Here is a 17,687-nt window from a genome sequence, read left to right as displayed (position 1 = left end):
TGTGTAATTAGATTTTGGAATAGCAGCCCCAAAACATGTGTCAGAAAACAAAGCTGCAAATTTTGAATTTCATTGGCATGGATATTTCATTCATAACAGCATATCACCATCCTTTTACACTATAGTAAAATATCTTTGAAAGTTACCATTGACCAAAATAAACCCCATCACATTGAAGTCAACCTAGTGATGAAGAACTCCAATCTTAGGCCAATAATTAGAGACATATATTTCAGTCTTTTATTATGACAAGAATCATTCTTGAGTTAATGTAAAGAGTTTCTTGTATGGGAACTCCTTCTTCCAATACAAATGAAAACCTATTTATAACAGTCTTGGATACTTGCCTGAGGCTGAAATGCATGTATAACTCCATAGTCAGAATGCCAATAGAGAGAAGAGATGAAACCAGGTCTTATTTACTTCACCCAAGGATGAAGTCCATATTATCTTTTATATGTATATGCACAAAATTACATAAAATGGTATTATATGCTACTTATTCATACTTCTTTTAATACCCCTCAGTATTTAGATGACTTAAGAATAGGTCTTACTGGACAGGGGAGGTGACTAACCAATATACATCTCTCTAAACGTCCTATGTTCATCCAAGATAGAATAAATTACTTACTTCACCCCCTTTTTGGTATACACTTAATGGAAAATTACCCATGAATTCCCTGAGTCCAAAAAAGCTCTGCCTATATAGAATTTTACATGGGTCTGAATATAATATTGATCTAATTAAATCGAGCAGTAGATAAAAGTTAAATCAACCTCAAACACATTCTGCATGACTTTGGAAAAGTCATTTAACCATTATCTAAATCAGTTTTTCAATTGTAAAATGAGGATCATAGTAATACTTACCTATAAGGATGGTTATAAGGATCAAATTCAGTAATATTTTTACAGTAGTTAGTACAGTGTCTAGTGGGTAGCAGGTGATGATTAATAGGTGATTTTTCTTTTTTCCCTATCATTCATAAAACAGATGAAATTTAAAAGACAAAGCTTTTAGTGCAGTATCATCTGTAATTAGCAAAGGTAAATGGTTTAACACATGGCTGTCCATTTTTCCTTTCACTCTAAAAACTATTGTCAAGTTCAGAAGGGTTTAGAGGTATGATGGAGCTATGTAAAGTCTCCATATGTTAGACATTAGTCTCTTTTTCTGAAGTGTTTAAAAAAAGCATAAATCACATTTATGACATCATTGCCATATTTCCTCCTTATCTTTTTTCCCTCCATTATAAAGTTTGTAGTTGATGTCATAAGTCAAAAAACCTAGGGACATAATTAGTTCTTTCAGTGGGGCAAGTAAAAATAGTTTAAAAATCTAATCAGAGGTTTAGTAAAATTGAAATTGAACTATTAGGAAAAAGGCAGCCAAAATGAATTATTTTTCATAACAATTCATTTGATCCATAATGAAAAGTTGTGATAACTTTTTTAATGCTTTAGGGTATATGCCATCTGAACCACAGTTTCGTAATGATCTATCAATGAAAAGTCAAGGAATAGAATGACCAAGAAAGAAACAAAAATTGGGAAGTATATGACCAAGGGGAAGTGAAATGGCACAATGGATAGAACATTATCCTTAGAGTCAGCAGGCCCTGAGTTTAAATTTGACCTCTGGACTTCCAGCCAAGATGGCAGGGAGAAGACAGGCACAGTACTAGTCTCCTGATCTTTTCTCTTAATCTTCCCTCATATATAATATGAAACAAACCTCTTAACAGAAATCCGATTTACAAAACACAGAAATAGAAACTAGGAGATCTACCTCAAGGTTTGTCCTCTGGGATTGTGGGTGAATATGGGTACAGAGGGTGGACTCTGCTGGGAGCTCAGGACAGGATCAGAGCCTGAAAGTTCCACTAGTTTGATTGGCATGGAGGGTGAGAGTAGGAGAGCTCTGGGGCAGACTAGAGCCTGGAAGCCTAAAAATGGGGCAAGCCTGCTCTTCCACAGGGGCAACTGGGGAGCATAGGTATTAGTTGCGGCACTGACAACATGGAGCTTGCCTGCAGAGCTGGAGGGTGAGATCCAATGCAGAAGAGCTGCAGCCATACCTTCATTTCAGCTAAAGCCTCTTTTCAGAACAAACACAATTATAGCCCACCTCTGCCCCAGGCTAAGCACAGCAGAATCCCCTCAGCTCTGAATAGGGAGAGTAATTACTTTGCTCTAGGGCAAAAATCATCACTGAACAAAGATAAAAGTACATAACAGCTTCATCCACTCCTTCCAGGCTAAGGGAGACCCTCAAATTAAGGTCACAGACAGTCCAAAGAAAGTAACCAATGCAGCCTTCTCACCACCCAGCTGGGAGTAACTAAACTCAGTGAGTAAAGCCTCTAGAGATTTCAACACCAAATCTCTGTGAACCAGCCCCTTGTCAACATAAGGTCTTAGGAAAATGAAGAAAAGTCAGAGAAAAGAGGGTCCATAGAGAAATTCCTAGAAGGAAAAGACCCTAACTTGGAGAGACATCGAACCTCTGAGGAGAATATGATCTGGTCTCCAGCACAGAAAGACTTCCTTGAAGGAGTCAGGAAGGAGTTTAAAAATCAATTAGAAAATCTGGGAGAGACAATTAGCACCTTTCAACAAGAAAACAAATCATTGGAAAATGCAATTGTACAAATGCAAAAAGAAACTAATTCTCTCAAAACCTCAATTGGTCAAATGGAAAACTCTTTCAAAAATAGAATTAACCAATTGGAGAAGGAGTTGCAAAAGGAAAAGTATGAAAATCCTTCTCTAAAAAAAAGAATGTAGTCTGTGGAAACCAATGACTTTATGAGAAAGCATGAGTCTTAAACAAAAGTAAAAAATTAAAAAAATACAAGAAAATGTAAAATACGTCATTAGCAAAATCACTGACCTTGAGAATAGAATGAGAAGAGACAACCTGAGAATTATAGATCTTCCTGAAAACGTTGAGGAAAAAAAAAACCTGGACTTAAAATTACAGGATTTAGTGATGGAAATATGTGCTAATATAAATAAACCAGAGGGAAAAATTGTTATTGAAAGAACATATTGATCCCCTGAAGAAAGAAATCCTAAAATGAAAACAACATGGAATGTTGTGGTCAAATCCCAGAATTATCATATAAAAGAGAAAATCCTGAAAGCAGCCAGAAAGAAACAATTCAGATACCAAGGAGCCACAGTAAGGATTACACAGGACCTCCCTGCATCAACATTAAGGGATTGAAGGACCTGGAACAAGATATTCCAAAGAGCTAGGGAGCTTGGAATGCAGCCAAGAATCCACCATCCAGCAAACCTGAGTCTTATCTTCCAGGGGAAAAGATGGACATTTAATGAAATGGAAGACTTCCAACATTTCCTGATGAAAAGAGCAGAGCTTAATAGAAAATTTGGACATCAAACAGGAAGCTCAAGAGACAAATGAAATGGTAAAGGAAAAAAAAACCCTGCTATTGAATAAGATGAAACTGACTATATCCCCTCTTGGGAGAAAGAGTCTCATAACTCTTGAGAACTGAAACTCTATTAGAGAGAATATACTTAACCAGAATTGATGGACCTTCATGACTTTTCTGTGACTCAGATAGAACGATTTAAAAACAATACCTCCTTAAAAAGGGGGACAGTAAGGAAACAGGAGGATGGAAGAGACTGAATGGGATAAATCTTATTACATTAAGAGGTACAAAAGGCCTATTTTAATAGAGGGGAAGAAGGGATGAGGGGAGATCCACCTGAATCTTTCTCTCATCAGACTAGGCTTAAAGTTAACTTGCACAAATACTCAGTTACGTTAAGAAACTTATCTTACCTTTCAAGCATTAAAAGGGAAAAAGCTGGGTGTGGGGGGGAGGTGGACGGGGAGACAAATTGGAACCAACAGAAAGAAGTGAGGGAAGAAGGAGAAAATGGAAAGGGGAAAGAAAGGGGAGGGGTATTGATACAGGAGGGCAAACACACTGAAGGGGGGGGGTATTCAGAAACAAAATACTGGGAAATATGGATAAAGGGAAAAAGGGGATAAATACAAACAGAAGGAAGATAACCTGCAATAAAGAGTTAATGATTATAAATTTGAATATGAATGGGATGAACTCTTCCTTAAAACATAAGGAAATAGCAGAGTTGATTAAAAGCCAGAATCCTACAATATGCTGGTTACAAAAAACTCATTTGAAGCAGAGAATTACATATATATTAAAGATAAAAGTTTGGAGCAAAATATATTTTTTTTCAGCTGAAGTGAAAAAAGCAGGGGTAGCAATCCTTATCTTAGACAAAGCAGCTGCAAAAATAAATGGAATTAAAAGAGATAAGGAAGGAAACTATGTCCTCTTAAAAGGTAGCATAGACAATAAAGTAATTTCAATATTGAATATGTATGCACCTAATAATATAGCATCCAGATTCTTAGTGGAGAATTTGAAAGAGCTTCAAGAAGACATAAACAGAAGAATTCTACTGGTGGGAGACCTCAACCTCACACTCTTAGATTTAGACAAATCTAACCATAAAATGTATCAGAAGGAAATTAAGGAAATAAATAGAATGTTAGAAAACCTAGATTTGATAGACTTATGGAGGAAACTGAATGGGAAAAGAAAGGAATATACTTTTTTTTTTCCTGCAGTACATGAAACTTAGACAACAATTGACCAAGTAATGTGGAAAATACCTAATGATCAACTGCAGAAAGGCAGAAATAGTGAATACATCTTTCTTAGATTATAATGCAATAAACATCACATACAATACTGGAACAGGGAGATACAAACCCAAATCTAATTGGAAAATAAATAACTTGATCTTAAAAACAATGGATCAAGCAACAAATTATAGAAAGAATTAATTATTTCATCCTAGATAATAAAAATAATGAAACAACATACCAAAACATTTGTGATTCACTCAAGGTGATGTCAGGAGATATATTATATGTTTAAATACTTACATGAATAAATTAGAAAAAGAGGAAATCAGTGAACTAAATATTCAACTAAAACAATGAGGAGGAATAAATTAAAACCCCCAATTAAATACCAAATTAGAAATTCTAAAATTTTAAGTAGAAATTAATAAAATCAAAATCAAGAAATCTATTGAACTAATAAATAAAAGCAAGCGTTGATTTCGTGTAATAAAGCAATAAAATTAATAAAAATCTCTTCAATATGATTTAAAAAAAGAGAGAAGGAAACCAAATTACTAGTATCATAAATGAAAAAGGTGAACTCACCACCAGTGAGGAGGAAATTAAAGTAATAATTAGGAATTATTTTGCCCAATTCTATGGCAATAAATTTGACAGTCTAAGTGAAATGGACAAATAATTACAAAAATATAAGTTTCCCAGACTAAATAAAGAGGAAATCAAAAACCTAAACATCATTATCTCAGAAAAAAAGAAATTCAACAAGGCATTATTGTACTCCCTAAGAAAAAATCTCTAGGGCCAAATGGATTCACAAATGAATTCTATCCAACATTTAAAGAACAATTGGTTCCAATTCTATATAAATTCTTTGGAAAAATAGGTGAAGATGAAACTCTGCCTAACTCTTTCTATGACACCAATATGATGCTGATACCTAAACCAGGAAGAATTAAAACAGAGAAAGAAAATTCTAGACCTCTCTCCTTAATGATAATAGATGTCAAAAATCTTAAATAAAATCTTAGGAAATAGATTACAACTACTTATCACTAGGATATTAAACTATGACCAAGGAGGAATTATTCCAGGGATGCAGGATTGGTTCAATATTAGGAAAACTGTTATTATAATTAATTATATCAATAGAAAACCTATTAGAAGTCATATGATTATATCAATTGATGCTTAAAAACTTTTGGCAAAATAGAGCATCCATTCCTACAAAAACATTGCAGGAATAAATGGTTTGTTCCTTAGAATAATAAGCAATATCTATCTGAAAGTATCAACAAGCCTTATATGCAATGGGGATAGGCTTGAGGCATTCCAGATAAGATCAGGGGTGAAACAGGGATGCCCATTATCAATACTACTATTCATTATTGTATTAAAAATGTTAGCTTCAGCAATTAGAGAAGAAAAAACAACTGAAGGAATTAGAATTGGGAAGGAAGAGACAAAACTCTCACTCTTTGCAGATAACCTGCTGTTATACTTACAGAATCCCAAAAAAATCATCTAAAAAACTACTAGAAATAATTGGCAACTTTCACAAAGTTGCAAGATATAAAATAAATCCTCATAAATCCTCAATTTTTCTATTTATGACTGGCAAGATACAGCAGATAGAGCTGGAAAGAACAATCCCATTCAAAGCAACTTCAGTCAATTTAAAATACCTGGATGTCTATCTGCCAAGACAGACTCAAAAACATTTTTTAAAAACAATTACCAAACACTTCTCACACAAATAAAATCAGACTTCAATGCAACCATCAGTTTGTCATGGATAGGCCAAATTAACATAATAAAAATGACAATTCCAGCAAAACTAAATTACCTGTGTTCCCCACCAAGCCAAATTCCAAAAAATTACTTTAATGAGTTAGGAAAAAGTTGTATGTAAATTCATATGGAGAAATAAAAAGTCATGAATTTCCAGGTTTTCAATGAAAAAAAAGTGCAAAAGAAGGTGGCCTAGCCTTAGCAGATCTAAAATTATATTATAAAGCATCAGTCACCAAAACTGTCTGGTGCTGGCTCAGAAATAGAGTGGTAGATCAGTGGAATAGATTAGGTGCAATAGCAGGAAATGATTATAGTAATTTGCTGTTTGATAAACCCAAAGAGTCAAACTTTTAGGATAAAAATTTCATAGACAAAACTTTTGGGAAAATTTAAAGTTGGTATGGAAGAAATGTAGATTAGATAAATTCACACCCTATACCAAGATAAAATCAAAATAGATACAGGATTTAGACATAAAAAACTTTATTATAATAAATTTTGAAGATCAAGCAGTAGTTTACCTGTCACATGTATGGAAAGGAAAGCAGTTTATGACCAAGGAAGAGATGGAGAGCATCATTAAAAACTAGATAATTTTGATTACATTAAATTAAAAAACTTTTGCACTGACAAAACTCCTGTAACCAAGATCAAAAGAAATGTAGGAAATTGGGAAAAATTTTTAAAATTAGTATTTCTGACAAAGGACTCATTTCTAAAATAAACAGAGAACTGAGTCAAATTTTCAAAAAAACCAAGGTATTCCCCAATTGACAAATGGCTAAAAGATATGCAAAGGTCATTTATGGATGAGGAAATCAAAGCAGTCCATAGTCATATGAAAAATTGCTCTAAATCATTACTTATTAGTGGAATGCAAATTAAAGCATCTCTGAGGTACCACCCCCTCACCTCTCAGACTGGCCAATATGACCAGAAAGGACAATGATCAATGTTGGAAGGGATGTGGGAATTCAGGAGCACTAATACATTGTTGGTGGAGCTGTGAACTCATTCAACCTTTCTGGAGAGCATTCTGGAAGTATAACAATGCAACAAAATTAGTGATATGCAACAAAAAAGTGCATATCCTTTGAACCAGCCATACCACTATTGGGTATATACCCTGATTAGATTATCGAAAAGGGTAAAAACATCACTTGTATAAAAATATTCATAGAAACCCTGTTTGTGGTGACAAAGAATTAGAAATTAATTGAACGTCCTTCAATTGGGGAATGGTTTAACAAAATGTGGTATATGTATGTCATGAAACAATATTGTTCTATTGAAAACCAGGAGAGATGAGAGTTCAGGGAGGCCTGGAAGGATTTGCATGAATTGATACTGAGTGAGATGAGCAGAACCAGAAAAACATTGTACACCCTCACAGCAACATGGAAGTGATGATCATCCTTAATGGACTTGCTCATTCCTTCAGTACAACAACCAGGGACAATTTTGGGCTATCTGCAATGGAGAATATCATGTATAACCAGAGAATGAATTATGGAGTTTGAACAAAGACTATTACCTTCAATTTAGGAAAAAAAAACCCCATTACGTTATTTTATAATTTTGTGATCTCTTATACTTTATTTTTCTTAAGGATATGATCTCTCTTGCATCACATTTGATTGAGATCAATGTATACCATGGAAACAATGTAAGGACTAACAGAATGTCTTCTGTGGGGAGTGGGGGCAGGGAAGCAAGAATGGGGGAAAATTGTAAAACTCAAAATTAGTAAAAATCTTTCTAAAGAGAAAAAATCTGACCTCAGGCACTTAATATTGCCTTTATGGCCTTGGGCAAGTCACTTAACCAATCCATTCCCTACAAAAACAAAAACAAAAGAAGTAAATGATGTATGAAGAAGATGCCTCCTGATAAGGTATTTGAATTTCTGAAATACCAATTAAAATACAAAAGTAGCCCCTTAGTCAGAGATAGAGCACACCTAACAAGAGTTTATAAAAGAAAAATCTTTTATTAGGAATCTAAACAAAAGGGATTTAACATGTAAAGGAAGAGAGAGGAAGAAAACTACCTGTGTATGTGTGCCAAGCTAGATTCCATTGTAGAGAACATAGGTACAATATAGAATGTAAATGTCAGTTTAAATACTCAGAAGCTCACAGGCCAAAAAAAAAGGTTCTAATATCCTTGCCTTCAAATATTTTCAAGTAATTGAACAACTCTAACTTTGAAGAATAATTTTTATGGTTTTACTTGATACAAGAAGGCAAAACTAGGAGAAATGGATGAAGTTTGTGAAGCAGTTAATTTTAGTTTTGATGGAAAGAAACAATTTCTAGATTATCAATCCATGTGATTCACAATGCCAAGTTGTGAAATTTCTTTTGCCTGTGTTAAAATTTAGTACATGGATTATGAAATCAAAATTATTTTGTAATCAATATTTTATTAATATGGTCATCAGTGCTTAGATATTATGAATAAATTATACATTTAAAAATGATAGAAAAGTAGAAAAATGATGTAGCTGTAATCCATTTCGAATTGATTTCAGTGACTTTTTACTTTAAGTTGGAAGACAATTCTCCCTAAAATAAGATTATCAAATACCAGCATTCAGAATATTAATAAGTTATTTGATCTTTTACAAAGCAAAGTTCCATTAATTCTGTATTTAATAAAACTAGACTCATTATTTTTCAGTTTTTTTATAGCACATTAAGAAAGTTATTGGAAAATAAATGATACCATAATACCAATGATGACAATGTCAGTGATAGCACACAATTTTGAAAGGGAGATTCAACACCAGGGAGCAGTTTTATTTAGGAAATAATTGTGCTGGGGTGGCTAGTTGACACAGTGGATAGACCTGAGTTCAAATGGGACCTAAGACAATTACTCAATAATTACCTAGCTGTGCGACCTTGGGCAAGTCATTTACCCCCACTGCCTTAAATAAAGATATTTTTTAAAGAAAGGAAACAATTGTTCTGAAAGACAAAATGGATACAGATTAATTAAAATAAAATCTTTAAACTCCATGATAACAACTTCAGCCATGATTCATTTAATATGATGGGAAAACAGCCCATAGAATTTTAAGCCTCTGCCCAAGTAACACCTTCCTAATCAACTTTCTATTAATTCCTGGTGCATTAAAACAAACAAACAAACAAACAAATTGACACCCAGCACATGATCTCATTTCTTTAAATGAGACTTTAAAGCCACTTTAGATTGACTTATGCTTATCTACATGTTTTAAAAAATTAACATGATGAGGTGGGTTGCCTGTTTAAAAATGTTTTTCTAGTGCTACTTAAAATAAAACAACTAGCATTTACAAAATAGTTGATTAAAACAGAACTATGAATTGTAAAAGAAGGGAGGTAACAGAGATAACTGGTAAAATTTGGTATAAGATGTTATTCATATTTGTTTTCTTTCTTTCCTGCTGAATCACACTGAAATTTTTCATTTTTTAATTTCTACATTTTCTGTAGGCAAATCACCTTTATTCTCTTCTTGATTAGTAGCTTTTATTTGTTTTCCTTTTGTTCCTTTTATTCTTTTTATGTGAACTTTTTCTTCCTTGAATTTCCCCTTCCCAGTTGTCTTTTTGGGCTTAGATTCAATCTTTTTGCAAGAACTGTTTTAATTGACAATCTGACTGATCTCCTCTTGAGCTCCTCTCTTACTTCCCCTTCTGCAAGAAGGGGATCTTGGCTGGGAGTGTGGATCAACAACCTCTCTCACGTCTTAGGCTAGGATTGGCGTGAGCTGTTGTGGTCTGGGGTCTGAGGGAAAGGGCGGTGACCCGGGGAGCATTTCTGCAGCAGGGCTCCTGAACCTCGATACTAGGATACTCAGCGGGATCAATTTGGGAACGTAACAGGATCGAGATAATATTTTTTTGAAAAATTTTTGAAGTAATTAGAGCATATGCTCAGCTTCCTGATAATCACATCAATACCAAGTCAAGTAAAACAAAACATAATGCAAAAAAGTAGAATGGTCTGCCTCAGGAAAAAAGGAATTCCACTTTATTGGAAATCTTCAAATAAAGACTAGATGGTCATTTTGAACATGATGGAGAAGGGATTTTTTTCAACTATGAATTTGAAAAGATCGACACTGAAATCCTGTCCATTTGTGAAATGATCAAATTCTATGTTAGCATTTCTGTTGAGCAGACAGTCTACATTTTTAGCGATTTTCCGTGACAGGAGCTACATTAAGATGAATGAGTGAATGAGAATGGAAACATGCAATATTTGAAAACAGTATAACTAGATTTCTAAATGCCTCTTTGGGAGAGGTGAATTATTTAGAACTGAAAACATGTGAATAATTTCATCTAACATTGTGGTCTAGAGTTGTAGCACATACATTAAGAAAACAAAATATCCATGCATAAAAAGAAGGGGGAGAAGAAGAAAGCAAGTCTAATATTGCTACTAATATCTACTAATACAAAATGTTTCATTTGAAAAATCTATTTGTCTATGATCATCAAATACATTATATCAATTTATTTTATCAGAATCAGTGCTGTACATTAAAATAAGTACTAAAATCAGATTGAGTAGAAACCTAGGTCTGTATATGACTTCTAATATGACAATGGGAAGGTGACAACTACTCCAAGAGTCAATTTCTACATTTGATGGGGAGAATTATGGGCACAGAGAAATATTGTAATTAAAAATAGATTTTTGTAATCTTTGCTGAATTGTTAAAATGTGCCTATGGAACTAAATTTGTCAATATTCTCTGCATTATTAAAATGTTTCCTCTTGACCTTTACATTTGCACTGACCATGAGCTAACCTGTAGGCCAAGCTAGATAATACAGGTTCAATAGTATATCTTTTTTCCCCAATTGATTTATTTTATTTTTCCATTTATATGTTTTGGAAGTTTTTCAACATTCATCCACATGTATATGCATATATTTAAATTGCATAATTTCCTTCCACCCTCCCTTCTCATTCCTTTCCTTTCAGTGGCAAACTGTCTGGTGAACATTGTATATATACATTTGTGTTTGACATATTTACAGATCAATCATTTTCTGTATGAGGAATTAGGCCTAAGGGAAAAGAAATAAAACCACAAGATAGGAATGAAATTTTTAAAAAGTGACCCTAATGCTTTATTTAGGTTACATATAGGTTTTGTTTTTCCCCCTCTCTGGATGTGGATAACATTGTCTATAACTGGTCTCCCAGGTTTGTCCTAACTCTTTGAACTGCTGAGAGGAGCTGCATCCATCAAGGTTATCAGTTCAAAATATTGTTGTTAACGTGTAAAAAATGTTGTCTTGGTTCTGCTCCCTTTGCTCAGCATCAGTTCTTGTTACTCATTTCATGCTTCTCTAGAATCCTACCTTTCACGGTTTCCTATAGAACAATAGTACTCTATAACATGAATATAATATAACTTGTTCAGCCATCTCCCAATTGATGGGCATCCCTTCAATTTCCAGTTCTTTGCCACTACAAAAAGGGCTGTTATGAGGGCTTTGGAACACATCGAACTTTTAACATTTTTTATGATTTCTTCTGGATATGGGCCAGTATTGGTAAAAATGTAAAATTTTTATTATATTAACTCAAGCTAACCATGAGCAATTGACATTTTTTAATTGTTAATAAATGACTTTATTTGTGTGAAAAGTACTTTGTAATTGCATTCATATAGGTTCTGGGTTTGTCTTGGGAAATGTCTTCCCAAGTATTTAATTTAACAGTGCAGTGAACATTACAAAACTCAGTTACACACACACACACACACACACACACACACTCACAGACTTGCATGCACATATACATGTGTGTATGATCAAATTTATTTCTCTTTAGGCATAGTTCCTCATTGCTCTCCAGAACAGTTGGATTGGTTCACAGTTCCAGCATGTATCAGTGTCCCAAACCTTCCACAACCTCTCCAACATTGATCATTTTCCCTTTGTCTCACCTTATCCAATCTGATGGGTGTTAAATTGTACCTCATAGTTGTTTTAATTTGCATTTCTCTAATAAGTAATAATTTGGAGCATTTTTGATATGATTATATATAGCTTTAATTTCATTTGAAAACAGACTGGTCATATCCTTGATCACTTATCAATTGGAGAATGACTTGTAACTTTATAAATTTGATTCAATTCTCTATATATTTTAGAAATGAGAACTTTATGTGAAAATTGTTTCCTTCTCATCTTGATGATTTTGATTTTATTAGTGCAAACCTTTTTAACATAGTCGGAATCATCCATTTTGCAATTTATAATGGACTCTATTTCTTGTTTGATTATAAATTTCTCTCCTTTCCATTGATCTGACAGATAGAGTGTTTCTTAATCTTTTAATTGGTCTATTGTACCATCCTTTAGGTCTAAATCCTGTATCCAGTTTGACCCTGTTTTGGTATAGGGTATGAGATATAGGTCTATGCCTAGTTTTTGTCATACTATATTCTAATTTTCCCCAAAATTGTTGTTCTTATTCCAGGAAGTATATCTTTGTGTTTTTCAAATAATATTCTATTATAGTCATTTACTACTGTTTCTAATTGAACCTATCCTAATTTTCAAATAAATCTGTGTTTTTCATTTTATATCTGTGCTCTGGAGTCAGGTGGCTTGTGAGTTTTTCACTTAGACCATGAGACATAATGCTTGTACTAACTACTTCACAAAATTAGGATAGGGGAAACTATCTTTTAAAAAATATATACTTGAGCAACAAATAAAATAAGCATGTCCTTCTAACAAAGTAGAATAAAAGGAATGCACATAAACCTGAATTTAAATTACATAGAACTTGCTATTTTTAAGTATATGATAAATTTAACCTGGAATTTTCTTTTTTTCCCCAAATTAAGAGTACTTTTATTTCTCTACACCAACAAGAATACTCTACCTTAAAATACTAGCTTATAAGACAGAAGTGAGTAATATTATTAGTAGGCCCATTATTCCACATGACATTTTTACTTCACTCCCTCAAATATAAAGAACATTTCTATTTCACTCCCTCAAAAATAAATAACAAAACCAAACCCTTATTTTAATATTATCTTAATCGAAACAAATGACCTCACTGGCCATATCCAAAAATGTCTATTTCATTTTGTACCTTGTGAAAGTCACCTCTGTCAGGAGAGAGGTAGCTTACTTCATCACTGATGATGAATTGTGATGGGCCATTTTATTTTACATAATTCTTAATTCAAAACTAATTTCTCTTTAAAATGTGTGTGTTTATTGCATATATTACATTCTAGATTCTGCTCACTTTAAAGCAATTCTTGCAAAACCTTTTGTTGGTACCTTACTTTATTTCCAATTATTTGGTGCAACATTGAGAATGGATATAAATTCTTTTATTTTATCACATATAAATCATTTTTTCTCTCTAGTTCATGTTATAAGGATATATGTTACAAAATGACATTACTGGGTTAAAAAAGTATGCAGTGTTTATTCAAATGGCATTCTAAAATAGTTGGGCCAAATCATATCTCTACCAAGACTGAATAAATGAGATAACCAATTCATTATTGGTGATTGTCTTCCTTTGTTATCTTTGTCAATCATATGAGTGTAAAATAGGCCCTCATAATTTCCTATTTTTATTATTAGTAACTTGAAACTTTTTTTTACAAATAGTTATATTGTATTTTTAAAAAAATTAACTGCTTGGGTTGGCTAGGTAGAGCAGTGGATAGAGCACCAGCCCTGGAGTCAGGAGTACCTGAGTTCAAATCTGACCTCAGACACTTAATAATTACCTAGCTGTGTGGCCTTGGGCAAGTCACTTAACCCCATTGCCTTGCAAAAACCTAAAAAAAAAATAAAAAAAAATAACTGCCTGTTTTGTTTTGTTTTGGATTTTTGCAAGGCTTTGGGTTTAAGTGACTTATCCAGGGTCACACAAGTAAGTATTAAGTTTATGAGACTGGATTTGAATTCAGATCCTCCTGACTCCAGGGTGGTGCTCTGGCCACAGCCTCACCTACATGACCCTTATTGCCTATTTTTATCCTTTGATAGTTTTGGTATTGAGGAGTGATTGTTTTTCTAATTTGACTCTTACTTTATATCTTAGATATCAGAACTTTATTGAAGAAAATACCCTTCCTTTTTCTCACCTTTTTTGTTATATTCCTTGAGATTGTTGACTTTTTGTTCTTCTAGATAGGTCTCAGCATTGTTTATTTTTAGCTTTACATGGCACTGAAAAAGTAAATTTGTATAGGCCCTTTTGCCTTTTGTATAATATTTGTGCATCTTAACTATAAATAATTAATTTCTACCAATAAATTAATCCTTATTTTTCTAAAGATTATTTTATAATTGATTATATAAAAGGTATATTTAGTGTTTTATTTAAATTTTCTATCATAACTATCACTTTGCAATGACTAGCTTTTTTTTTCTCCTTTGGACTCATCATATCCTAAGAATTTCTTCATTCTGAAAGATAACTTCAACCTTAGAACTCACATTGCTCAGTACATTTTGCTCCTGAGGTCCCCCCCTTCTGAATGGAGGCAAGAGAACACTTCCCAGAACCTTTATTTGAGGAGTACTCCCAGATCATTTGTCTTTTCAATTCCCACCTGACTGCACCTCTGGACTTCTCAATCATACCCTTTCCTCTTTTTATATCTTCCTCCATTTCAACTTCCTTTTTGTATAGTCTTCCCATTAGAATTTACACTCCTTAAATCAGGGATTGTCTTTTGCCTTCCTGCTCCTCTCAGTACTTATCACAATGTCTGTCATATGAAAGGTGCTAACTAAATGTTTATTGACTACTAGACTTCCTTCCCTCCCCCACCAAAAAATCTCTGACTTGTATCAAATAAGAACAATTAAGATGAATTAAGTAAATGATTGACCATGCCTGAAAATATATTACCTCATTCTGTACCAATTATACCCTAATCCATTGCCATAAAGTTGGAGGCATGTTTTTCCACTGAGCATCTCAAATCATGATTGGTCCCTGCACTGAATCTAAAGTCTTTCAATGTTATTTTCCTTACAATACTATGATCATTCTGTACCTTTCCTTCTTCTTTTGCTTGCTTTTCATAGCTACATATGAAAAAATTTTACAATCTATTTTCTGAATTATTAATATCATAAGTCTTTAAGGCATAATAGTCAGAGGATCATAGAATTTTAGACTGGAAGAGGCCTTAATTTCCATATTAAAAATGATGTATTATTGTAATTTTGGTTCCTCATGTGGGGTGGAAATTAGGGGTCTAAAAAGTTATAATGACTTCTCAAATTCTTAGCCAGGAGTGTAACAATCAGCAAGTATTACCAACAAAAAACCTTCTTCCTGTCCTCCTCATAGTCTTGTATTGAGTCACCAAAAAAAAATTGTGGTTCTAGATGGGAAAATAGAGCATGGTATCCTGGTTTCTTCCTCATGATCTCTATAACATGTCTCAGTGGAATAGTTGCAGTTTGGTCAAGAAATTTGCTAGGCACTGTTCTTTCCCATTGTCTGGGTTCTGTTCCTGCCCCCAACTAACTGTCTTGAATAACATTGCTTAAACCACATTCTTCCATGGTCATTGGTAGTTAAGTTGCTCATATTAGGGCTTTTCTCCTTATTATATTCCTGGATGTGATAGGAGATCTGGGGTTTAATATGTACTGGAGCATGAATTCTGGGACAAGTGAGATATTAATCATTGTGTCCTTTCTCCTTCATTTATACAGAATAGAGTTGTTGAAGTGAGGATAAAAGCCCTCTTAATACTAGCTCAGAAAATCTAGATCTAACATGTCTGTTGTCTCCTCTTTCATTTTCCTTAAATCTATCTTTCATTTTTCAGCTGACATCAATGAGCTCTTTACTCTCTCTTAGTTCATTACTTCCTGATTCTATATGTCCTTTATTGGGCACTATTTTCTTTCCATTGTGATTAATGAGGGTTTTAAGGGCAATATGTTTGAGTAGAATCTTTTACTTTGCCATTTTTGCTTAAAGTTCCTTTATTATTATTTTCTTTGGCATTTAACACTTCTAAATGGTTGGATGAGAATCCTTTATTGTCTTTACAGTATCTGTGAATAAACTTCATTTTTCCTACTCCCTAGTGATACTTCCATATGTAAATAATGAACATGGTTTCCCCAGTTCTTATAAGATTTGAAAAATCATTTATTCAATATAATGACATAATGAATTAATAAATAATAAATTAGCTTGAATATGTTGTCAAGTCAAAGAAATATCTAAGTCAGTAATTCTTAATCAATTTACTTTAATCATTCAATTAATTATTTTTTTTGTGAGGGATGGTGGCATAATAAATGAGCATTTGGACATCTAAATCCATTAATTGGATTATGAGATTTTTCTGCCTCTCCCTTTCCTCATCTTTTTTCATTCTGTTTTTCTTCTTCCAGGATGGGTAAGGAAGAATGAAATGCATAAAAATTCTGTTATGCGGGTGACCAGAGATAGGCAGAGCTGGGTATACAGAAAAGTTGGGATGGGCAGAGTGAGAATATGAAGACAGATTCTTTTAGAATCATTAATCTAACTGTGACCTAGTTTAATGCATTAAAATACTTATCAAACTTTTGTCTTATTCTTCTCTCTTGTAATAACTGTATTCTCCACTATGTTTGGCCTCCCTTTTTGAGAAAATGTGAGATAGCAGTATTTAGAATCTTATAGTTAAAACAATCACATTAATTGTAGACAATCCCATGCCTAAATAATTATTAATCTGGCAAAAGTCTTTCATAGTCTTGATTTTTTACTATGAGTGGTGCTTTATCTGCCCTTTAAAGTTGAACTTCCAAAGTTAAACTTGAAGAGGGGGATCAAACACCTGAGAATCTTCCATATGGACTTCCCAGCTTGGTTGTGAATTAAGTCATTATTTTATTGTGCTTATTTCTGAGCCCCTGTGGGTTTTGTGCTATTTGAACACAGCACAGTACTATAAGATTACCTTATTCCCTGTGAAGAAGTCTTTGGACATGTTTTGTGGGCAAGAGATTGGTTTGTATTCCTTTTTGTCCTTCTTTAAAGTTGGTAAATTTCATTTTTTACTTTCATTTCCAAGACTTTGGGAGTAAGAGAAGAATAGTAATATTAGTGTTACTTGAATTTGGTCCACTAGACACAAATCTAGAAAATGTCTGAATATCCTTTTCCATTTCATGAATTCACCCACTGTCAAGGGAATGATAAAAAACCAATTCCTACAA

This window comes from Macrotis lagotis, chromosome 1, assembly GCF_037893015.1.
Source record: "Macrotis lagotis isolate mMagLag1 chromosome 1, bilby.v1.9.chrom.fasta, whole genome shotgun sequence".
NCBI classification, from domain to species: Eukaryota; Metazoa; Chordata; class Mammalia; order Peramelemorphia; family Peramelidae; genus Macrotis; species Macrotis lagotis.
Note: the sequence above shows the minus strand (reverse complement) of the source record.